Raw genomic sequence first — 25,545 nt, forward strand, 5'->3', positions numbered from 1 at the left:
GCCTCCTCTAACCCTCCCTTTCTTCTGGCTCCTGACACTACTAATTTTTTTTAACTGTTTCTACAGTTTTGCCTTTTCCAAAATGTTATATACTCAATTTTATGTAGTAGATAGTCATTTCAGATTGACTTCTTTCAATTCGTAATATTCACTTACTTTATTTTTCTTTTCATGCTTTGATAGCTTAGTAATTTTTCTTTTAAAGATCTTATTCATTTATTTGAAAGAATTTCATAGAGAGAGAGGGCAACACACCCCCCCCCACACACACACACACACACATATCTTCCATCTGCTTGTTCACTCCACAAATGGCCACAACAGCTCATACTGGGTTAGGCTGAAACCAGAACTCAGTAGCCTTATTTGGTCCCCTACATGTGTGGCAGGGTCCCAGACACTTAGACCATCTTCCACTGCTTCTCCCAGACCACCAACAGGGAGCTGGATTGGAAGTAGAACAGCTGAGACACATGGGATGCCAACATTGTGCGTGGTGGTTTACTTGCTGCATCATAATATTAGCCGTGATAGCTTATAGCTTAATAATTTTTAACACTAAGTAATATTCCATTTTCTGGATGTATCACAGCTTGTTTAACCTTTATCTATGGAAGGACATTTTGTAGCAGTGAATAAGACTTCTGTAAACATTTATGTACACATTTTTTTAAAAATTTGTTTATTTGAAAGGCAGGGTTCCAGAGAGTGAGAGATGGAGAAAAAGAGAGAGAGAAAGAGAGATTGTCCACCCTCTTGTTCACTCCCCACATGGCCACAACAGCCAGGCCCAAGCCAGGAGCCCAGAACTCTATGTCTCCTTTGTGGGTGTCAGGGCCCCAAGTACTTGGCCCATCTTCTGCTGTTTTCCCACATGCATTATCAGGAGACTGGATTGAAGGTGGAACATCTGTGACTCCGACTGGTACATGTATGGATGCTGATGTTGCGGACAGCCACCTAACCTGCTGCACCTTAACACTGGTGCTTAACAGGCAGATTTTTATGTGGGCATCAATTTCAATCCCTTTGGGGAAATACCTCATAACAGATTGCTGTGTCAATATGGTATGGAGGAAGAATCTGAAATCTGAAAAAGTTTAGGTTTTTTAGAAACTGCTGGACTGTCTTCCAAAGTGGCTATACCAACAATGAATGAGAGTTCTTGTTGCTCCCTGTCCTCACCAGTGTTTGATATCATGTGTTCCGGTTTTTGACTATCTTTACAAGTATGCAGTTGTATTGCTTTGTTATTTTAATTGGCCTTTCCTTGGTGATATATGATATGGAGCATCTTCTTACATGCTTATTTGCCATCTGTATATCTTCTTTTTTGAGGTATCTGTTAATGTGTTTTTCCTATTTTTCACTCAGATTGTTCATTTCTGATTCCTTCTGTAGATTCACTTTCTCAAATGGTCACAAGGAGCTTGGAACTTCATCCAGATCTCCCATCTGGGAGGCAGGTGCCCAAGTACTTGGATTACCTTATGCTGCTTTCCTAGGGACGTTATCAGGGAGCTGGACCCTAAGTAGAGCAGCCAGGACTTGGAACTGGCACTCTAATATAGCATATTGGTGTTATAGGCAGTGCCTTAAGCCACTGCATCATTTTACAAGCCAGATTGTTCATTTCCTTGCTGTTGAATTTAAGTATCTTTTGTATAGGTTGGGTAATAGTTATTTATCAGAATTTTGTAATTCAAATATTTTTCTCTTAGTCTATGACTTGGCTTTTCATTGTTTTGACATTATCTTTCACAGGGCAGAAAATTTAATTTTAGTGAACTCCAACTTATTTCTTTCATGGATCATGCCTTTGCTGTCATATCTAAGAAATAATCACAAATACCGAAGATCATCTAAATTTTCTCCTGTTATCTTCAGAGATTTTTATAGCTTTATGTTTTACATGTAAGTCAGATTAATTTCGATTAAATTTTGTGATGAATGTAAAGATCTGTGTTGGATTATTTTTGTTTTTGTTTGTATCTCTTTTAAGATTCTTGGTTTTCTTAGGAGGCATTCCTTGGCCAGGGTTCTGATTTGGGCTTTACAAGGTTATATCACTACTGTGATACTAAAATCCAGCCTTAATCATCGTAGTGTTCTTTTCAAGTCTGGAAATGTGGATAGCACTAACACAAAAGTAGTAGCCATGGTTTTCATGGTCCAGAGGGGGACTATGGAGAGGGAAAATACATTAATTTGGCAGGGATACAAGGGCAGAGGTGGTCTCAGTGATTCTTTTGGCAATGGAGGCAAAGTTGATTTATAATAATGCCAACATGTATCTCTTTTATGCAGGCAGTAGCAAGAACAAAGTAGTTAACTTATCAAGGCTCAGTAACATTCTCATTATTATGGGGGCTTTTGTATTTTCCACATAGCAAATTTCCTGATTTAATTTGAAAACAAATGAAACTTAGGTTGAACTGAATCTCTCTAAGACTTCATAACTTGATAGCTGTGACTTATTTCCCCCAATTAGGAATACTACTATTCCTAATTGTGCAAGGTGTCTTTGACTCGTGTTCCAGGAAGTCAGGCAAGCTAGAACAATTGACCTAAAAATAAAGTCTGTGAATTTCATGGATATCATATGGCTGATTTTCTAATTTTGTTGAGTTTGAGTCAGAATTAATTATGTGATTTTGGCAAAAGTGTTAGGTCGGTATTTATAGTGTTCTGTTTTTAAAAAGCCTTAGAACTTTTAAAATATTGAATGATAGTGAAAAATTTGTAGCACTTACATTTTGGCCATGATTTCCTGGAACCTGCTAAAATTAGTATCGTCTATAGTAGATTGGAATAAGGACATCCATCTTTCTTTTCCTTTTATCTTGTTTTCTTTTTACACTAGATACAAGCTGTATGTAGAGGAAAGATTAGAGCATCTTCTCTTCTTTATCAAGTTTATGCGTGTTTATGAATCACAAAATTAGAACCAGAGGGCCGCAGCAATGATTTTCAAAATATCTGTGTACGATTTACATCAGAATCACCTAGAGTGCTTATTTGAAATAATTATTTGGGACCCTCATCCAAAACATACAGAATCAGAATCTCCAGAGATTAACCTCAGGAACAAACTCCCATGTGGTTTACATGGCTACATAATCCAGATCGGTGGTCTCTGAAGTGGGTTGTATGTAATGTGTTTGAAGACTTTTGGCAGACTATATAACCTGTCTACCCAAATAAATGCTTACCTTCTTTAGTATATCACTAGAATATATGTTGTCGCATTTCTGCAATCAGGTGTGACTGTCGCTGAATTCCAGGAGCCTAAATTAAATGTTTGCTATTTCTTGACAAGGGCCATATAAACTTGTATGCGTATTTGTCCATGTTCTTTCTTCTCTGTCTTACTAGAATTGAAATGACTATGGCAGATTTAGAAGCCAGAGGTTGAATATAGTAGAGCCTTATCAGCCTGAATATCTGACTAGAGTACAACCACTACTGGTCCTTGACCAAACTATTATATGAGAAAGAAATAAGTTTCTTGTTCTTTAAGCAAGTGAATTTTCGAAGAGATACCATGTATATTGTCTTAGCCTATGTACATTATCTAATATGAAAATGTTTCAGAATGGTAAGAAAATATTAAAATTTACATCTATATTATTTTTTATGTAAGACTTCTTTTTTTAAAGATTTTTATTTTATTTATCTGAGAGGCAGAGTTATAGACAGAGAAGAAGAAATAGAGAGAAAGGTCTTCTAGCTGCTGGTTTACTCTCCAAATGGCTGCAACAGCCAGAGCTGGGCCAATCCAAAGTCAAGAGCCAGGAGCCAGGATCTTTTTCTGGGTCTCCCTCATGGTTACAGAGCCCCAAGAACTTGGGCCATCTTCCACTGCCTTCCCAGGCCATCATTCCAAATAGCCACAATGACTGGGACTGGGCCAGGCCAAAGTTTCTTTTGGGTCTCCCACATCGGTGGGTGCAGGGGCCCAAAGACTTGAGCCTTCCTCTGCTGCTGTCCTAGGAGCATTAGTAGGGAGCTGGTTTGGAAGTGGAGCAGCCAGGACTTGAACTGGTGCCTGTATGGGATGCTGGTGCTAAAGGCCATGGCTTTAACAACTGTTCCACAGTGCTGGCCCCTGAAGCACAAGTTTTTTTTTTGTTTTTTTTTTTTTAATGATTTAAATTTCTTCCAACTATGTGCTTTTTTTTCTTTTCCTTTCTTTATTTATTGTCATCTGTGTGCTTTAAATCTTCATATATTTTAGTGGAAATGTACTTTTTTTTCCTTTGTTTTTTCCTCCCCAACCACCCTACTGCCCACAACCATCCCATCTCCCCCACTCCCTCTCCCATGCCATTCTTCATCAAGATTCATTTTCAATTATCTTTATATACAGAAGATCTACTTAGTATATACTAAGTAAAGATTTCAACATATTGCACCTACACAGACACACAAAGTATAAAGTGCTGTTTGAGTACTAGTTATACCGTTAATTCACATAGTACAACACATTAAGGACAGAGATCCTACATGGGGAGTAAGTGCACAGTGACTCCTGTTGTTGATTTAACAATTGACACTATTATTTATGATGTCAGTAATCACCCAAGGCTCTTGTCATGAGTACACCAACTCCGATCTTATTTAGACAAGGTCATAGTCAAAGTGGAAATTCTCTCCTCCCTTCAGAGAAAGATACTTCCTTCTTTGATGGCCTGTTCTTTCCACTGGGATCTCACTCACAGAGATCTTTCATTTAGGTTTTTGTGTTTTGTTTTTTTTTTGGTTTTTTGTTTTTTGTGTTTTGTTTGTTTGTTTGTTTTTGTTTTTGTTTTGCCAGAGTGTCTTGGCTTTCCATGCCTGAAATACTCTTATGTGCTTTTTAGCCAGATCCGAATGCCTGAAGGGCTGATTCTGAGGCCTGAGTGCTATTTAGGACATCTGCCATTCTGTGAGTCTGCTGTGTATCTCGCTTCCCATGTTGGATCGTTCTATCCTTTTTAATTCTATCAGTTAGTATTAGCAGACACTAGTCTTGTTTATGTGATCCCTTTGACACTTAATCCTGTCGTTATGATCAATTATGAACTGAAACTGATCACTTTTGACTAGTGAGATGACATTGGTACATGCCACCTTGATGGGATTGAATTGGAATTCCCTGGCATGTTTCTAACTTAACCATTAGGGGTAAGTCCGAGTGAGCATGTGCTGAACTGTACATCTCCTCCCTCTTTTATTCCCACTCTTATATTTAAACACCTAAGAATAATTGTGTGTTAATTAAAGAGTTCAACCAATGGTATTAAGTAGAACAAAAAAATACTAAAAGGAATAAAGTAGTAAATTGTTCCTCGACAGTCAGGACAAGGGCTGATCAAGTCATTGTTTCTTAGTGTCCATTTCGCTTCAACAGGTTTCCTTTTAGGTGCACTGTTAGTTGTCACCATCAGGGAGAACATATGATATTTGTCCCTTTGGGACTTGCTTAGGAAATGTACTTTTAAACAAAAAGTAGTATTTATGTCAATTTCATTTTGAAATCTTATATAATTTCATAGAGTAATAATTTTTTAAAGATTTATTTTATTTATTTGAAAGAGTTACAGAGAGAGGTAGTGACAGAGGGGGGGGGGAGGGAGGGAGAGAGGGAGGGAGGGAGAGAGAGGTCTTCCGTCCACTGGTTCACTCCCTAACGTGGCCACAACAGCTGGAGCTGAGCTGATCCAAAGCCAATAGCCATTAGCTTCTGCTGGGTTTCCCATGTGGGTGCGGGAGCCCAATGACCTGGGCCATCCTCCAATGCTTTCCCAGGCACATTATCAGGGAGCTGGTTTGGAAGTAGAGCAGCTGGGACTCAAACCGGTGCCCATATGGGATGCAGGCCAGGGCTTTAACCCACTGTGCCACAGTGCCAGCCCTTCATAGAATAATCTTGATGTCTGTTTCTGTATTAATGTCTTGATCCTTGGTACAGATTACTGGCATCACCTGGGACCTTGTAAGTAATAGGGATTTCAGGTCCCATATTAGATCTATCCCATCAGAATTCATGTTTAAGTTTCATTATTTCTGGTTTCACTAAAGTCACAAATGTAAATTTTTGCTGAGACTGCCTCTTAGTGACAGATTTATAGAAGCCCTACAATTACTCCACTATGTGTTATAAACACGTGTTAGTAAGAAGTTCCTGTGTTTTTTTTTAATTTTATTCATTTTTATTTATTATTTATTTCAGAGGAAGTGGCAGTTTCCCCACTACTGGTTTACTCTCCAAATGCCAGGACTAGGCCAGATACTCTGTATGGGATATGTGTATCCCAAGCATATTTTTAAGCTCTGGACCAAAGTCCCACTATTATATTTTTTCATGGCAAAGTAGCAAAACAGTTCATGCAGAATAAAAGACCATAAAATAAAAGAAAGGTGCCATCCTTTCCACATCCAGTCCTATACCAGCTCCCTAGCAACAGGCACTTTTTATTCTTTTTTAATTTCATACTAAAATAACAGTCCAGTTCTTTTGTTTACTTATGGGCCTTCTACACCAAAAAGTGAAGAATTGACTTATATCATCTCGTTTCTCTTTGTTCCACTACTTTTTGGTAATTACATTGATTTAGGCTGTTTGGTAGGTTTGTTTTGAAAAGAACACAAGTTCTTTTCACGTTCTTAAGTTGAGGAAATAAGTGCCCTAACTGCAACCTAACAAGTTGTATTCAAAATTTTATAATTTGTACATGTTTTTCAATGCAGACCAGTTGGTATGAATGATATTAACAGTATTAATTTCCTAATGAAGAAGAAATTGCATTTCTATGTCACTTAACTTTGTGCTAATAAAAGGTCAAGAGCAAATACATTCTTCCTTCCTACATTCCATGACTTCAAAATAATGACTCATTCGTATTTGCTTTATATTTGGACTATGACTTTGTTTTTTAATATAGCTTCTTGAAAGTCTCTAATTGCCTTTTTCTTCCTTCATAGCATATGCCATTCACCCTGTCATTAAGTGTCTCAGTGTCATCATTTTCATGTGTTGCATGTTTTCATATTTAAATTTATCATTCCCAGAGTGCCCTGGCTTTTTCCTAGAGGCCTTTTACTCAATAGGCCTACTACATGGGCATAATTGTGTGCTTTATCTTCATTGCACTCTTGAATCTGTTGCTGATTCCTGGATTCATTTCTAATTTTGGTAGAATCTGGCCTCTACAGATAGTGGTAAAGTATCTGAGATCCTGTGTCCCTAAAAAGGTTTTATTTTCCCTACTTACATTGATAGTTTGGCTAGATACAGAATTTAAGCAAATTCCCTCATATATTTTTTTTTGACAGGCATAGTGGACAGTGAGAGAGAGAGACAGAGAGAAAGGTCTTCCTTTGCCGTTGGTTCACCCTCCAATGGCCGCTGCGGCCGGCACACCGCGCTGATCCGATGGCAGGAGCCAGGAGCCAGGTGCTTTTCTTGGTCTCCCATGCGGTGCAGGGCCCAAGCACCTGGGCCATCCTCCACTGCACTCCCTGGCCACAGCAGAGAGCTGGCCTGGAAGAGGGGCAACCGGGACAGAATCTGGCGCCCCGACCGGGACTAGAACCCGGTGTGCCGGCACCGCTAGGCGGAGGATTAGCCTAGTGTGCCGCGGCGCCGGCCAATTTTTTAAAATTTTATCTTTGACAGGCAGAGTGGACAGTGAGAGAGAGACAGAGAGAAAGGTCTTCCTTTTGCCGTTGGTTCACCCTCCAATGGCCGCCGCGGCCAGCACGCTGTGGCCGGCGTACCGCGCTGATCCGAAGCCAGGAGCCAGGTACTTCTCCTGGTCTCCCATGGGGTGCAGGGCCCAAGCACTTGGGCCATCCTCCACTGCACTCCCTGGCCACAGCAGAGAGCTGGTCAGGAAGAGGGGCAACCGGGACAGAATCCAGTGCCCCGACCGGGACTAGAACCCGGTGTGCCGCCACCGCAAGGCGGAGGATTAGCCTATTGAGACACGGCGCCAGCCTGGAAATCCCTCATAATTTTAAAACAGTTGTTTTCTATAATGTAATATTGTTGGGTTTCTGGTTTTCGTTGATTTGCATATTGTCATTTCTTTATCTTTTTTGAAGAATCATTATTTATTTTTCCTTTTTCTGGTCTCATATTTTATCAGATTGCATGTTAATAATATGTCACATAATAACACTTTTCATTTATCATGCTTAACATTTGATAAACCATTTCAGTCTGATTAAACTTTTAATTTATAGAAATCTTTTCATAGATTGTTTTCACCTAGTATGTATTTCTTTTCTCTAAAAGTCCTGGTCAATATATATATTATCTGCTTTTTTCATCTTTAATTGACAGTAATTATATACAGTTATGAGGTATGAAGTTATATTTTCATATAAGAATGATTAAATCATTCTAATGTATTTGCCACCTCACAAACATATCGCCTTTTCTTTTTTGTCATAATGTTTAAAATCTACTCTTGCAGTAATTTTGAAATAGTATAATATATTAATATTAACTGTGGTTACCATGATATGCAGTAGATTAATAAAACTTATAACTCCTGTCTAATGAAAACTTTCTACCCTTGTGCCAACATCTCCTCTTTCCCTTTTTCTTTTCTTTTTTTTTTTTTTTTAAAGATTTATTCATTTATTTAAGTCAGAGTTACACAGAGCAAGGAGAGGTAGAGAGAGAGAGAGAGGTCTTCCATCCAATGGTTCACTCCCCAATTGGCCGCAACTGCTGGAGCTGCACCGATCCGATTCCAGGAGCCAGGAGCCCTTTCCAGGTCTCCCACATGAATGAAGGGGGCCAAGGACTTGGGCCATTTTTTTTCTACTGACTTCCCAGGGCACAGCAGAGAGCTGGATCGGAAGTGGAGTATCCAGGTCTCAAACCAGCGCCTATATGGTAAGCTGGTGCTTCAGGCCAGGGTGTTAATCTGCTGTGCTACAGCACCAGCCCCTTCCCTTTTTCTTTCTCTCAGCTTGCCTCCCTAGTTTCTGGTAACTGCCATTCTCTTCAGATATTGTGAACATGTATTTGTATGTTTTAGGTATTCTAAATATGTTTGTATATTAGATATTCTAAATATGTGTGAGATTATCTAGTGTTTATCTTTCTTTGCTTATCTTGTTCTACTTCACATTATGGCCTCCAGGTTCATCTCTTAAGTTTTCACAAATGACACAATTTCCTTTGTGTAGTATTTCACTGTCACTGAGTACATCACAATATGGCAGATGGCATCATGGCAGGAGTGCATGTGAAAGAGAGACAATATGTGGTGAGGTAGGAAGCAAGCAAGAGTCAGAAAATTAGGTTTGTTCTTTTTTATAACAACTCACTCTCATGGAAACTAATCAGGATTCCCCAAGAACTACATTAATCCCTTCTGCGCACTGCAACCCTGCTGACCTAACTACCTTCCACTAAGCCCACCTCTTAAAGGTACCACCACTTTAGTTCTGCCAGTACATGAGCCTTTGGCAAACACATTCAAATCATATCCAAACTGAATCTTTTAGTTCTCATCATTGTGTTCCTTAATTTCAAAAGAAACAAGGTAAGTTTTTGAGGCTTTGTCATTTCCATTCCATATAATCATACAAATTTAGTTTATTTGGTAACTGAGAACTTGCTGTATGTCACTCTGTACTGGTATCAAGTAATTGCAGATAAGAACAGAGTCCATAGCTTTGTTGCTTTCTTATATTTATGTCTTAATTTATAATTACTATACACATAAACTTAATTCACTGTGCAAAAAATAGAGGCATGTTGAAAGTGCAATAGGAAATAGGAAAGAAAGAAACCAAAATGGACTTGAGGATTTCTGTGGATAGTCAAGCTCCAACTGAATCTGATAATGCTCCACTCAGTTTGCCATGTATCCATGAGTCTACCTGATTCAACCAAGTCTTGAGCAGACATTGGGCAGATTCTCCTCTAATTCAGTAGAAAAAATAAGTTGTTGTTTTGAGCCTGTTGAGTTTTTTGGGGACAACAATAGCTAACAGGTGTAACAGGTATGAATGCATTTATTCTACTCAAGAAATATTTTAACACAGGTTCTGTTCTGGTATCTCTTCTCATATCATTAACTGATATGTTAGTAAAAGATAGGTCTTTTGGTCCAATACAAAAAGTATTTGCTTTATTAATTGTATTTGACTGTTTTAGCAGAAGCACTCTAATAGCTGGCAAGGGAAAACAAAGCAAACTTTAATTTTTAAAAATAGTCTTAATTATGTGTACTGTACATACTATAAAACTGACCAATTTTTAGCTGTACTGTTCAATGATTTTTAGCGCCTTTACAGATTTGGACAGACAATACCATGACCTAATTTTAAACATTCCCATTATCCCAAAGGAAACCTTTCTGTCCATAGCTTGTAACTCCTTTTCATACTCCACCCTAGCTCCACTCTAGATAATCATGGTTTATTTCCTATCATTAAATATTTGCCTATAGTGGACCTTTTATAAGAATAGAATATATAACTGGGACCGGGGCTGTGTCACTGTAGGTTAATCTTCCTCCTGCGGCCCTGGCATCCCATATGGGCGCCGGTTTGAGTCCTGGCTGCTCCACTTTCAATCCAGCTCTCTGCTATGGCCTGGAAAAGCAATAGAAGATGACCCAAGTGCTTGGGCCCTTGTACCTGTGTGGGAGACCTGGAGGAAACTCTTGGCTTCTGGCTTCAGATCAGCTCAGCTCCGGACATTGCAGCCATTTAAGGAGTGAATCAGTGGATGGAAGACTTTTCTTTCTATCTCTCCCTCTCACTGTAACTCTACCTTTTAAATAAATAAATAAAATATTTTTTAAAATTTATTTATTTGACAGGTAGAATCATAGACAGTGAGAGAGAGAGAGACAGAGAGAGAGAGAGAAAGGTTTTTCTTCCGTTAGTTTACTCCCCAAATGTCCGCCACGGCCGCTGCTGCGCCGATCCGAAGCCAGGAGCCAGGTGCTTCTTCCAGGTCTTCCATGCGGGTGTAGGGGCCCAAGCTCTTGGGCCATCCTCCACTGCCCTCCCGGGCCACAGCAGAGAGCTGGACTGGAAGAGGAGCAACTGGGACTAGAACGCGGCACCCATATGTGATGCCGGTGTCACAGGCGGAGGATTAATCAAGTGAGCCACAGTGCCAGTCATAATAAATAAATAAAATCTTTTAAAAAAAGAAAAGAACTATAAAACTGGTAGGTTTTTGTGTGTCTGAATTTTTTCTCTTGGTGTATTTTTACGGTGCTTTGATGTTAAAACATATATCAATACTCAGTTTTTAATTGTGAGCAGTATCCCATTGTTTTATTACATTAATTTGTTTATCTGTTCATTAGTTAATAGATATTGTGTTGTTTCCACCTTTTGGCTAGTTTCTAATAATGCTGGCTGTGAGCATTCCTTTTGATAATATAAACATTTTATTCTTATTATAAATATTTATTTTATTTATTTTTTTATTTTTTTTTATTTTTTGACAGGCAGAGTGGACAGTGAGAGAGAGAGACAGAGAGAAAGGTCTTCCTTTGCCGTTGGTTCACCCTCCAATGGCCGCCGCGGCCGGCGCGCTGCGGCCGGCGCACCGCGCTGATCCGATGGCAGGAGCCAGGAGCCAGGTGCTTTTCCTGGTCTCCCATGGGGTGCAGGGCCCAAGCACCTGGGCCATCCTCCACTGCACTCCTGGGCCACAGCAGAGAGCTGGCCTGGAAGAGGGGCAACCGGGACAGAATCCGGCGCCCCAACCGGGACTAGAACCCGGTGTGCCGGCGCCGCTAGGCGGAGGATTAGCCTAGTGAGCCGCGGCGCCGGCCTATTCTTATTATAAATATTTAAGAATTCTTTATTATGTTGCAGCACTAGGTTTAACATTTTAAGAAATTCAAATTGTTTTCCAAAGTGACTATACTATTTTACATTCTCACCAGAAATTTGTGAGGAGAAACTAATAGTAATTCATTTACATTAAATATTCAGTTTGTACTCTTAAAGTCTTTAGTGTTATAATATATGATAATAATAATTATACATAAAAGATAGTAATCAGAAATAAACTACTCTTTTTTTTTTAAGATTTACTTATGTATTTGAAAGTCAGAGTTACACACAGAGGGAAGGAGAGGCAGAAAGAGAGAGAGAAAGAGAGAGAGAGAGGTCTTCCATCTGCTGGTTCACTCCCCAGTTGGCTGCAATGGCTGGAGCTGCACCGACCCAAAGCCAGGAGCCAGGAGCTTCTTCTGGGTCTCCTACATGGCTGCAGGGGCCCAAGCACTTGGCCATCTTCCACTGCTTTCCCCGGCCATAGAAGAGAGCCTGATTGGAAGTGGAGCAGCCGGATCTTGAACCAGTGCCCATATGGGATGCCGGCACTGCAGGCGGTGGTTTTACCTACTATACCACAGCACTGGCCCCTACTCTTGGTTTTAAGACATATGATCAGACAAGCAATATTCTTTGTAACCAGTTTGTTTTTCCTTTTATTTATAATTCATATAGTCATGACAGCTTAATATCTTGTTTTTTTTTCTCTTGATTTAGAATAATTTTCTCTCTTTTTTTAAAAATACTTTTTTTTAAAGATTTATTTATTTGAAAGACAAAGTTACAGAGAGGTTGATGCAGAGAGAGAGAGAGAGAGAGAGAAAGAGAGAGAGATCCTCCATCTGCTGGTTCACTCCCCAGATGTCCACAATGGCCAGAGCTGCACTGATTCGAAACTAGGAACCAGGAGCCAGGAGCCTCTTCTGGGTCTCCCATGTGAATGCTGTGGTCCAAGGACTTCGTCCATCTTCTGCTGCTTTCCATGCCATAGCAGAGAGCTGCATGAAAGTGGAGCAGCCTGGACATGAACTGACATCCATATGGATGCCAGCACTGTAGGTAGTGGCTTTACCTGCTATGCCACAGCATCGGCCCCTTGAATAATTCTCTTTAGTTAGCATTTCTATTTTGTAGTCTCTATGAGATGTATGACTTGAAAAAAATCCACAGAATAAACTTCTGTTTATATGTGTTTATTGAATAGGTAAGTTATAGCTATAGTTTTCACAATTAAGGTAAGCCATGTTTTCTCCTATTTGAAATTGGAGGCATATTGTTGACCATTGATCCTGAGAACTAGGAATTGGATTCTATTTTTGAAATCAAGGGGCGGAGCCAAGATGGCGGAATAGTGAGGGCGCGCACCGATAGTCCAGGAAAATTTAGTTTAATAAAAGGGGAGTTACGGTAGCCGCAGAAAAAAGAACCAGGAAAATATTGCAGGGGAAACCCTTCTGGATGGAGTGGCCGTGAATCGAAGGACCTACTGGGAGAACAAGGTCGCCCACCGCGCGGAAGCCAAGTCGCGGGACCGAGCCGCGGAAGCCCCAGGGTCTGCGCGCCAGTGCTCGAAGGGGAGTGCATGCCACACAGACAACAGCGGGGAGACTTGGGACGCTCAGGGCTCCGAGTCCACACATCGGCGCTGGAAGGGGAGGTGAGCTCAATAACCCGAGACATTGCTGGGGAAACGGGGGTCAGAATCTAGAGGGGGGTCAGAAAGTGCAGCCAACTCACTACCGGAAAGAAGGAAAAAAAAAAGCTTCGGGGTTTCTCTTCCCCCTAACCTTGCAAAGGTTACAAGGCTGCAAGGCTTGAAGAATTCCCAAGAGACAAAGAGCAGGCCTCCTCTCTGGATTTACATATCAATGGGGGAGAGCTAAGGAACTGAGTCACTACAATTCAGTAGCCTAGGCAACCCAGTGGGAGTCCAGAGGAGCCAAAGACTGGAAGCGAAATACCATCAATTCTGCACAGCCATGCCATGTGGTGTTACTTACCCCCTGAATAAATAAAATACATAAATAAATAAAAAGAGAGAGATTTACCACGCATAACCTGAGGGTGTCACCTTTGCACACCCTTAACCAGGAAGAACCAGGCAGAGCTCTCAGGCCGCACCCATCTCAAGCCTCCAAGGCTCCTCCAACAGCAGGCAGTCCACTTAACACGGACACAGTATAAAAAAACAAACAAACAAACAAACAAACAAAAAAACCCACAGTGACGCAAGAAGAATTAACTATGCCGAGTAACAAACACAGAAATAGAGGGAGCAAGATCAACGATGACACTATGATGCCTCCAAATAAGCAAAACACCCCAAGCCAAGAGTATGAAGATGATGAGATAGAAGAAATGCAAGATACGGATTTCAAAAATTTTATGATAAGAACATTTAGAAGTTTTCAAAAGCAAATCCTTGAACTACAGAAATCCTTAATGGACAAGATTGAAAATCTCGTGAAAATGAAATTTTAAGGGAGAGTCAAAATGAAACTCAGAAACTAGTAGAACAGGAAAGTGTAATAGTGAAGAGAAATCAAAATGAAATGAAGAGCTCAATAGATCAAATGACAAACACATTAGAAAGCCTTAAAAACAGAATGGGTGAAGCAGAAGAGAGAATATCGGACTTAGAAGATAGAGCACAGGAAAACATACAGTCAAACCAAAGAAAAGAAGAGGAAATTAGAAACCTAAAAAATATTGTTGGGAATCTACAGGATACTATTAAAAAAACCAACATTCGAGTTCTAGGAGTTCCTGAAGGCATGGAGAGAGAGAAAGGATTGGAAGGCCTTTTTAGTGAGATACTATCAGAGAACTTTCCAGGTTTGGAGAAGGACAGAGATATCCTAGTACAGGAAGCTCATAGAACCCCCAATAAACATGACCAAAAGAGATCCTCACCACGACACGTGGTAATTAAACTTACCACAGTGAAACATAAAGAAAAGATCCTAAAATGTGCAAGAGAGAAACGTCAGATTACTCTCAGAGGATCTCCAATCAGACTCACAGCAGACTTCTCATCAGAAACCCTACAGGCTAGGAGGGAATGGCGAGACATAGCACAGGTGCTAAGAGAGAAAAATTGCCAGCCCAGAATATTATATCCTGCCAAGCTCTCATTTGTGAATGAAGGTGAAATAAAGACCTTTCACAACAAACAGAAATTGAAAGACTTTGTGGCCACTCGTCCGGCCCTGCAAAAGATACTTAAAGATGTGCTACACTCAGAAACACAGAAACACGGACATCAATATGAAAGAAGGGAAAGGAAGAACACCTACCAGTAAAAGAGCATGGGAAGCTCAAAGCATATACTAGAAAATATTTCCGGGAAAATGGCAGGGCAAAGTCACTACGTATCAATAGTCACATTGAACATTAATGGTCTGAATTCTTCAGTTAAAAGACACCGTTTGGCTGACTGGCTCACAGAACACAACCCAACTATTTGTTGCCTACAAGAAACACATCTCTCTAACAAAGAGGCATGCAGACTGAAAGTGAAAGGTTGGAAAAAGGTATTCCATGCCAACAGAAACCAAAATAAAGCAGGGGTAGCCATATTAATATCAGATAAAATAAACTTTAATACAAAAACTGTTTAAGAGAGACAAAGAGGGACACTATATAATGATTAAGGGTTCAATTCAACAGGAAGATGTAACTATTATAAATGTATATGCACCTAATTACAGGGCACCGGTCTATTTAAAAGATATGTTAAGGGACTTAAAGGGAGATTTAGATTCCAATACAATAGTACTGGGGGACTTCAATACTCCACTCTCAGAAATAGACAGATCAACAAGACAGAAGATCAACAAGGAAACAGCAGATTTAATTGACACTATTGCCCAAATGGATCTAACAGATATCTACAGAACTTTCAACCCTACATCTACAGACTTCACATTCTTCTCAGCAGTGCATGGAACCTTCTCTAGGATCGATCACATACTAGGCCATAAAGCAAGTCTCAGCAAATTCAAAAGAATTAGAATCATACCATGCAGCTTCTCAGACCACAGCGGAATGAAGCTGGAAATTAGCAACTCAGGAAACCCCAGAAAGTATGCAAACACATGGAGACTGAACAACATGCTCCTGAATGAACACTGAGTCATTCAAGAAATCAAAAAAGAAATCAAAAACTTTCTGGAAGTAAATGAAGACAACAACACAACATATCAAAACTTATGGGATACAGCAAAAGCAGTATTGAGAGGCAAATTTATAGCACTAGGTGCCTATATCAAGAAATTGGAAAGGTACCAAATAAATGAGCTTTCAGCGCACCTCAAGGACCTAGAAAAACTGCAGCAAACCAGACCCAAATCTAGTAGGAGAAGAGAAATAATTAAAATCAGAGAAGAAATTAACAGGATTGAATCAAAAAAAAAAAAACATTACAAAAAATCAGCCAAGCGAGAAGCTGGTTTTTTGAAAAAATAAACAAAATTGACACCCCATTGGCCCAACTAACTAAAAAAAGAAGAGAAAAGACCCAAATCAATAAAATCAGAGATGAAAAAGGAAACGTAACAACAGACACCACAGAAATAAAAAGAATCATCAGAAATTACTACAAGGACCTGTATGCCAGCAAACAGGAAAACCCATCAGAAATGGATAGATTCCTGGACACATGCAATCTACCAAAATTGAACCATGAAGACATAGAAAACCTAAATAGACCCATAACTGAAACAGAAATTGAAACAGTAATAAAGGCCCTCCCAACAAAGAAAAGCCCAGGACCTGATGGATTCACGGCTGAACTCTACCAGACATTTAAAGAAGAACTAATCCCATTTCTTCTCAAACTATTCAGAACAATCGAAAAAGAGGGAATCCTCCCAAATTCTTTCTATGAAGCCAGCATCACCTTAATCCCTAAGCCAGAGAAAGATGCAGCACTGAAAGAAAATTACAGGCCAATATCCCTGATGAACATAGACGCAAAAATCCTCAATAAAATTCTGGCCAATAGAGTACAACAACACATCAGGAAAATCATCCACCCAGACCAAGTGGGATTCATCCCTGGTATGCAGGGATGGTTCAACATTCGCAAATCAATCAATGTGATTCACCACATTAACAGACTGCAAAAGAAAAACCATATGATTATCTCAATTGATGCAGAGAAAGCATTTGATAAAATACAACACCCGTTCATGAGGAAAACTCTAAGCAAACTGGGTATAGAAGGAACATTCCTCAATATAATCAAAGCAATTTATAAAAAACCCACAGCCAGCATCCTATTGAATGGGGAAAAGTTGGAAGCATTTCCACTGAAATCTGGCACCAGGCAGGGATGCCCACTCTCACCACTGCTATTTAACATAGTTCTGGAAGTTTTAGCCAGAGCCATCAGACAAGAAAAAGAAATTAAAGGAATACAAATCAAGAAGGAAGAACTCAAACTATCCCTCTTTGCAGACGATATGATTCTGTACTTAGAGGATCCAAAGAACTCTACTAAGAGACTATTGGAACTCATAGAGGAGTTTGGCAAAGTGGCAGGATATAAAATCAATGCACAAAAATCAACAGCCTTTGTATACACAAGCAATGCCATGACTGAGAAAGAACTGCTAAGATCAATCCCATTCACAATAGCTACAAAAACAATCAAATACCTTGGAATAAACTTAACCAAGGACGTTAAAGATCTCTATGATGAGAATTACAAAACCTTAAAGAAAGAAATAGAAGAGGATACCAAAAAATGGAAAAATCTTCCATGCTCATGGATTGGAAGAATCAACATCATCAAAATGTCCATTCTCCCAAAAGCAATTTATACATTCAATGCAATCCCAATCAAGATACCAAAGACATTCTTCGCAGATCTAGAAAAAATGATGCTGAAATTCATATGGAGGCACAAGAGACCTCGAATAGCTAAAGCAATCTTGTACAACAAAAACAAAGCCAGAGGCATCACAATACCAGATTTCAGGACATACTACAGGGCAGTTGTAATCAAAACAGCATGGTACTGGTACAGAAACAGATGGATAGACCAATGGAACAGAATTGAAACACCAGAAATCAATCCAAACATCTACAGCCAACTTATATTTGATCAAGGATCTAAAACTAATTCCTGGAGCAATGACAGTCTATTCAATAAATGGTGCTGGGAAAACTGGATTTCCACGTGCAGAAGCATGAAGCAAGACCCCTACCTTACACCTTACACAAAAATCCACTCAACGTGGATTAAAGACCTAAATCTACGTCCTGACACCATTAAGTTATTAGAGAACATTGGAGAAACCCTTCAAGATATTGGCACAGGCAAAGAATTTCTGGAAAAGACCCGGGAGGCACAGGCAGTCAAAGCCAAAATCAACTATTGGGATTGCATCAAACTGAGAAGTTTCTGTACTTCAAAAGAAACAGTCAGGAGAGTGAAGAGACAGCCGACAGAATGGGAAAAAATATTTGCAAACTATGCAACAGATAAAGGGTTAATAACCAGAATCTACAAAGAGATCAAGAAACTTCACAAAAACAAAACCAACAACCCGCTTAAGAGATGGGCCAAGGACTTCAATAGACATTTTTCAAAAGACGAAATCCAAAAGGCCAACAGGCACATGAAAAAATGTTCAAGGTCACTAGGAATCAGGGAAATGCAAATCAAAAGCACAATGAGGTTTCACCTCACCTCGGTTAGAATGGCTCACATACAGAAATCTACCAACAACAGATGCTGGCGAGGATGTGGGGAAAAAGGGACACTAACCCACTGTTGGTGGGAATGCAAACTGGTCAAGCCACTATGGAAGTCAGTCTGGAGATCCCTCAGAAACCTGAAGATAACCCTACCGTTCGACCCAGCCATCCCACTCCTTGGAATTTACCCAAAGGAGTTTAAATTGACAAAGAAAAAAGCGGTCTGCACCCTAATGTTTATTGCAGCACAATTCACAATAGCCAAGACCTGGAACCAACCTAAATGCCCATCAACGGTAGACTGGATAAAGAAATTATGGGATATGTATTCTTTAGAATACTATACCGCAGTAAGAAACAACGAAATCCAGTCATTTGCAACAAAATGGAGGAATCTGGAACACATCATGCTGAGTGAATTAAGCCAGTCCCAAAGGGACAAATACCATATGTTCTCCCTGATCGGTGACAACTGACTGAACACCAAAAAGGAAACCTCCTGAAGTGAAATGGACACTATGAGAAATGGTGACTTGATCAGCATAGCCCTGACTGTTAATGGACAACTTAATACATTATCCCTCTTAGTATTTGTTTTGTCTGTCCTACTTAATACTACTGGTTTAATTCTGTAATTATCACACAGTTATTCTTAAGTGTTGAAAATTAACTGAAATGTGATCCCTGTTAAATATAAGAGTGGGAATAAGAGAGGGAAGAGATGTATAATTTGGGGCATGCTCGGGCTGACTTGCCCCAATTGGTAGAGTTGGAAACATACCAGGGGATTCCAGTTCAATCCCATCAAGGTGGCATGTGCCAATGCCATCTCACTAGGCCAAGTGATCAATTTCAGTTCACAATTGATCATAATGAAAGGACTAAGAGTCAAAGGGAGCACATAAACAAGTCTAGTATCTGCTAACACTAACCGATAGAATAAATAAAGGGGAGAGTGATCCAACATGGGAAGTGAGATACTCAGCAGACTCACAGAATGGCGGATGTCCTAAATAGCACTCTGGCCTCAGAATCAGCCCTAAAGGCACTCGGATCTGGCTGAAAAGCCCATGAGAGTATTTCAGGCATGGAAAGCCAAGACACTCTGGCAAAAAGATCTCTGTGAGTGAGATCCCAGTGGAAAGAACAGGTCTTCAAAGAGGGAGGTGCCTTTCTCTGAAGGGAGGAGAGAACCTCCACTTTGACTATGACCGTGTCTAAACAAGATAAGAGTCGGAGAACTCAAGGGGCTTCCATAGCCTTGGAAACTCATGACTGGTGCATAGGGAGATTACTGATGCCATAAACAGGAGTGTCAATTGGTAAAGTCAACAACAGGAGTCACTGTGCACTTACTCCTCATGTAGGATCTCTGTCCTTAATGTGCTGTACATTGAGGCTTAATGCTATAACGAGTACTCAAACAGTATATTTCACTTTGTGTTTCTATGGGGGTGCAAACGATTGAAATCTTTACTTAATGTACACTAAACTGATCTTCTGTAAAAAAAAAAAAAAAAGAAATTATCAATTCCCAACTTGACTCTCACTGGGATTAAACATGACAATAGGTCTGATCTGATTTCATCATCATTAAAAAAAATCAAATCATCTATTATTTTTCACTTTATGTTTCTGTGTGGGAGCAAACTGTTGAAATCCTTAATTAAGGTATACTAAGCTGATCTTCTCTATATTAAGATAATCGAAAATGAATCTTGATGTGAATGGAAGGGGAGAGGGAGTGGGAAAGGGGAGGGTTGTGGGTGGGAGGGACGGTATGGGGGGGGGAAGCCATTGTAACCCATGAGTCGTACTTTGGAAATTTATATTCATTAAATAAAAGATTAAAAAAAAAAGAAATCAAAACATTCCCCTTGTTTGCCCCTTATCATGTCACCAGGGCTTCTGTCAGACAGCCTTTCTTCATATACCTACGCCCACTCTGTTCCTATAACTGCTTCCTCCCCTACCCCTTTAGTCTTAATTAAAGGCTCTCCATTGTTCCTCACTCTATCAATACTGTCCTGTCTCTGATTGGTTTCCCTAAGCCCAGCCCAACTGAATTAACAGAAGTTGAGTGTGTCATCTGTTTCATATCATTAACTTAATAAAAACAAAGTTGAAACCATTATGATTATATGATGATAGGATAATGCTTCCCTAACTTGGGGGAAAATTCCTTGTTCTGAATTATCTTGTTTTTATTAAACATAGAATCTGATGATCATGGGAACACTAAAAGTGTTTAAGGTTGTATTTTGGCAATGCTTTTCACTGTTGAATATCTCAAATTGATCACTGAAGTACAGAATACATGGTCAGTAGGTCCTAATTTAAAATCAAAACCTTAAAACTTTGTTAAGTGTACTTCTCTGCAGTGAATAATGTGTATAACTCATGTAATAATTGAAGAAATGTGTAAAACTGGCTTTTTATAATGCTACCAATTCTTATTTTCTAAAGTAATTGATATATTATTATATAAACAACTTATTTTCTACTAATCTATAAAATTGTTAAAAAACTAAATGCTATTTTCTTCAGTAATTTTGTTGCACCAAACTCACTTTATACTACTGTACTCAAGGAGTTAAATTACACTAACTTATTGCCTCCTTTTCAAAAAAAATTAAAATGGCCTTTTGACCTTTGAAGACTTTCTTAGAGAAGTTATTATAGCTCAGGTGCAGCTATGGGAATATGAATCTTATTAAGAATGAATTATAGGCCGGTGCCTCGGCTCAATAGGCTAATCCTCCGCCTGCAGCGCCAGCACACCGGGTTCTAGTCCTGGTCAGGGCGCCGGATTCTGTCCCGGTTGCCCCTCTTCCAGGCCAGCTCTCTGCTGTGGCCAGGGAGTGCAGTGGAGGATGGCCCAAGTGCTTGGGCCCTGCACCTGCATGGGAGTCCAGGATAAGCACCTGGCTCCTGCCATCGGATCAGCGCAGTGCTCTGGTCACAGCACGCCGGCCGCGGCTGCCATTGGAGGGTAAACCAACGGCAAAGGAAGACCTTTCTCTCTGTCTGTCTCTCTCTCACTGTCCACTCTGCCTGTCAAAAAATAAAAAATTAAAAAAATTTAAAAATAAAAAAGAATGAATTATAAAGGTTAGATGGGTTGTTTTTATGTTTCTTTTTCCTGTACTTGTGTGGAACCTTTAAAATACGTTAACAGTGAATATTTGCACTTTAGCCTACAATGCTGTATAATCGAAGTATGCACCCAAATAACATGTTGATTAGTAGAATAGTTGATAGTCTTTGTACTCATTAGAAGTTAGTAATCTTTGTCTCTGATTTTGTGTTAAACTTAATGTGGTGGGTTGTGATTTCAGTGTTTAAGAATACAAAGTCATAGAAGTGTAACATATTAGAGATTGTTTATACAAGCAGAATATTTTGAGAAATTCTGTGGCATTTCTTAGTAGGAATATAGTTAGTTAACTTGACTTTATATTTGCTTAATATTAATCTGTCACGGTATAAGTATATAACATGGGTTTTAAATATCTTGCTGTTGCTCTAAACTTATGTCACTATTCTGGTTCTGTGAAACCATCTCAGTGTCTGAAGCTTTTTAAAAATGAGTGAGTAGGGTGTGTGTTTTCTGGTAGTAGCTTAAGCCACTGCTTGGGATGCTTGCATCCCATTGTTGGAGTTACAGTTCAAGTCCTGCTGCTCAGCTTCTGGCTAACGAATACTCAAAGGCAGCAGAAAATATCTCAAGTGCTGGGACCCTGCCACCCACCTGGGAGATCTGGATGGAGTTTGAAGTTCCTGGCTTCAGCCTGTCCATTGTGGGCTTTTGGGGAGTTGAACCAGTGGATGGAAAAGTCTCTCTCCCCTTCTGTCTGTCTCTCTGTCTCTTTCTCTCTTTCTTGACTCTCCCCTTTAAGTAGGTAAAAATCAATTTTTTTTTTTTTTATTTTTTGACAGGCAGAGTGGACAGTGAGAGAGACAGAGAGAAAGGTCTTCCTTTTGCCGTTGGTTCACCCTCCAATGGCCGCTGCGGCTGGCGGGCTGCGGCTGGCGCACCGCGCTGATACGATGGCAGGAGCCAGGTGCTTATCATGGTCTCCCATGGGGTGCAGGGCCCAAGCACCTGGGCCATCCTCCACTGTACTCCCTGGCCACAGCAGAGAGCTGGCCTGGAAGAGGGGCAACCGGGACAGAATCCGGCGCCCCGACCGGGACTAGAACCCGGTGTGCCGGCGCTGCAAGGCGGAGGATCAGCCTAGTAAGCCGCGACGCCGGCTGAAAATAAATATTTTTTAAAAAATGAGTGACTCACAAATAATAGACATTTCCTTGGAAGTTTTTTGATATGTATCATTTTTTTGACAAAATTTCCATGTGGTTTTTTTATCTGTTGAGTAGTAAACTTTATAGAGCTATTTGACTACTGTTATTTTCTGCTAGTCTTTTCAGGTCTTTGTGATTTATGGGTTCTGTAAAAATCTTATATTTGTGCATGGCTATAATTATTTAGCTACATGTTTTTCAAGAATATAAGAAAATTTCTTAAAAATGTTAAAACTCATGAATATAGTCAACCAACATTGTATTATAAAATGTATCTCTGTGCAGATATTTCCAGTAAAATTTGGAACAGAAAAATCAGTAATTTAAATGTATCATGCTGTTAGTCTGTCAAGGGGAATTAAAGACAAATATTAGTTAAAAAGAGAACCTTCAGGTATGATAACAAAAAATATATTTGCACCAGAGAATTAGCAAGAGAGGTAAAGGACACTCCATTCCAGAACTGACTTTAGGTTCTGACCTTAAAGACATTCTTCTTAACTATTTGTCACAGTTATAATTAATTAGTATTTGCTCACTTATGTGCTAATATCTCCTTCCCTTTATAATAAATTATAAGAGGGAAAGGATTGTCTATCTTATTCTGTCTTTTATCTAAATCAGAACATGTTGTGTGGCACATGGTAGTATTAGTCAAAAAGTATTTGAATATATACATAAATTTGTACACTTGACTTACAAACTTACTTAAAAAGTACTTATTATGGAGGGCTTGCAGGTTTAGTAGGCATATAATAAACATCAATTTCGTTTATTATATAGTCAATATGTAACATCTATCATATCGTTAGTATTTAATATCATATTTCTACTATTTGTTCATATTAATCATCTGAAGTAAATGATAGCATTATTTCCATTTCATAAGCAAGCAATGTGGAATTTAGAGTAAATTATTTACTGCAGGGATACATAGGTTTAAGTGATAGATCCTGCGTGGACATGAACCATTTGTTTTTAGTACCTCTTGAATGGTAATATTAATTCTATACCCAGTTCTTAATTAGTTAAAAGATGGCTATAAAAGCAATGTACATATAATTATCATAAAATCTAAAATATATAAATGAATACTTTTATATTTGCTAAAATAGTAGTCATAAAGAGCATGAAATTGCATAAATCTGGGTTGGGTTCATTTAATTCTGTCATACATGTGAAAACAGAGCAGCCATGTTTCTAAAAATTGTGCAAGGCAGGAACAGAAAACACTGTCAATTAATGAGGAAGCATATACTGTCTCTGAATTACCTAGATTAGTTATTTCCTTGAATGTCCTACAAATATTTGAGTTCAGCTCATTAAATTTTCTATTACTGCCTTAAAACCAATGCAATTAGCAATGATACGAGAAGTAAAAGGAGATGAAAACAGAGTAGAGGACGATATTTTAGTTCAAAATGGGAATATGTAACTTTCCAGGAAAAGTCATGGAAATGTGAAAAAAAATCAGTGGTACATTTTACTTAAATTGTAACCAAGACAGTCTTTAGAACCAGAGATATGCAGTGTAGAATAAGATTATCTTTTTTGAAGGCATATGTAAGCATTATCTTATTTTTTTATTTGTTTTTATTTTTTGACAGGCAGAGTGGACAGTGAGAGAGAGAGACAGAGACAGAGAGAAAGGTCTTCCTTTGCCGTTGGTTCACCCTCCAATGGCCGCCGCGTCCGGCGCACTGCGGCCAGCACACCGCGCTGATCCGATGGCAGGAGCCAGGTACTTCTCCTGGTCTCCCATGGGGTGCAGGGCCCAAGCACTTGGGCCATCCTCCACTGCACTCCCGGGCCACAGCAAAGAGCTGGCCTGGAAGAGGGGCAACTGGGACAGAATCCGGCGCCCCGACCGGGACTAGAACCCGGTATGCCGGCGCCGCAAGGCGGAGGATTAGCCTAGTAAGCCACGGCACTGGCCTGCATTATCTTAATTATTAATAAAAATATGTACAATAATATATAAAACTTGTATTATACATAACATGAGAGAGGGATATGTAGTTGCCTTTACATAAAGGGACACATAGGAAACTGATTGAGTAGTCTAGAGAGCAAGATTTTGTACTATACTTTCCTAACTTGGGAATTTTTTTCTTTTTCTGTTTCTTTTTTTTTTTTTTGACAGGCAGAGTGGACCCTGAGAGAAAGAGACAGAGAGAAAGGGAGAAAGGTCTTCCTTTGCCGTTGGTTCACCCTCCAATGGCCGCCGCGGCTGCCGCGCTGCGGCAGGCGCACTGCGCTGATCCGATGGCAGGAGCCAGGTGCTTCTCCTGGTCTCCCATGGGGTCCAGGGCCCAAGTACTTGGGCCATCCTCCACTGCCTTCCTGGGCCACAGCAGAGAGCTGGCCTGGAAGAGGAGCAACTGGGACAGAATCCGGCGCCCCAACCGGGACTAGAACCTGGTGTGCCGGCACCGCTAGGTGGAAGATTAGCCTATTGAGCCGCGGCGCCGGCTGGGAATTTTTTTCTTAACCGTGTGATCTACCGTTTATTTCAAAAAGAAATTTAAATGAAAAATAATAATGATTCCTCAAAACAAGTTTTTTTTTCTGTATGGTAGTGGAAAACTTAATTATTTAAAAAATCGTATTATAATTTTATGTTTCCTGTAATTTTTAAAATCTGTTCTGGTCCACTTAAAAATATTTTTAAAGACATATGTATTCTCTTACCTTTTTTAAAAAAGATAACCATTATTTTGTTCA

General features: G+C 39.7%; 1 protein-coding gene across 23 annotated transcripts in view; it reads left to right on the forward strand.

The window, feature by feature from the left end:
* GPHN (gephyrin) overlaps window positions 1-25,545 on the forward strand; it is a 566,685-nt gene that overhangs the window by 182,189 nt on the left and 358,951 nt on the right. Inside the window, exon 2 of one of the 23 annotated variants that reach the window (XR_011384861.1) lies at window positions 1,765-25,545. This exon is cut by the window's right edge and continues 4,933 nt beyond it. The exons of 21 other annotated variants lie outside the window; for them this stretch is intronic. The gene's annotated coding sequence lies outside the window, so the exon portion shown is untranslated. One more of the 23 variants, XR_011384860.1, reaches the window with a different exon arrangement.

The sequence above is a fragment of the Oryctolagus cuniculus genome, chromosome 20 (genome assembly GCF_964237555.1).
Source record: "Oryctolagus cuniculus chromosome 20, mOryCun1.1, whole genome shotgun sequence".
Taxonomy (NCBI): domain Eukaryota; kingdom Metazoa; phylum Chordata; class Mammalia; order Lagomorpha; family Leporidae; genus Oryctolagus; species Oryctolagus cuniculus.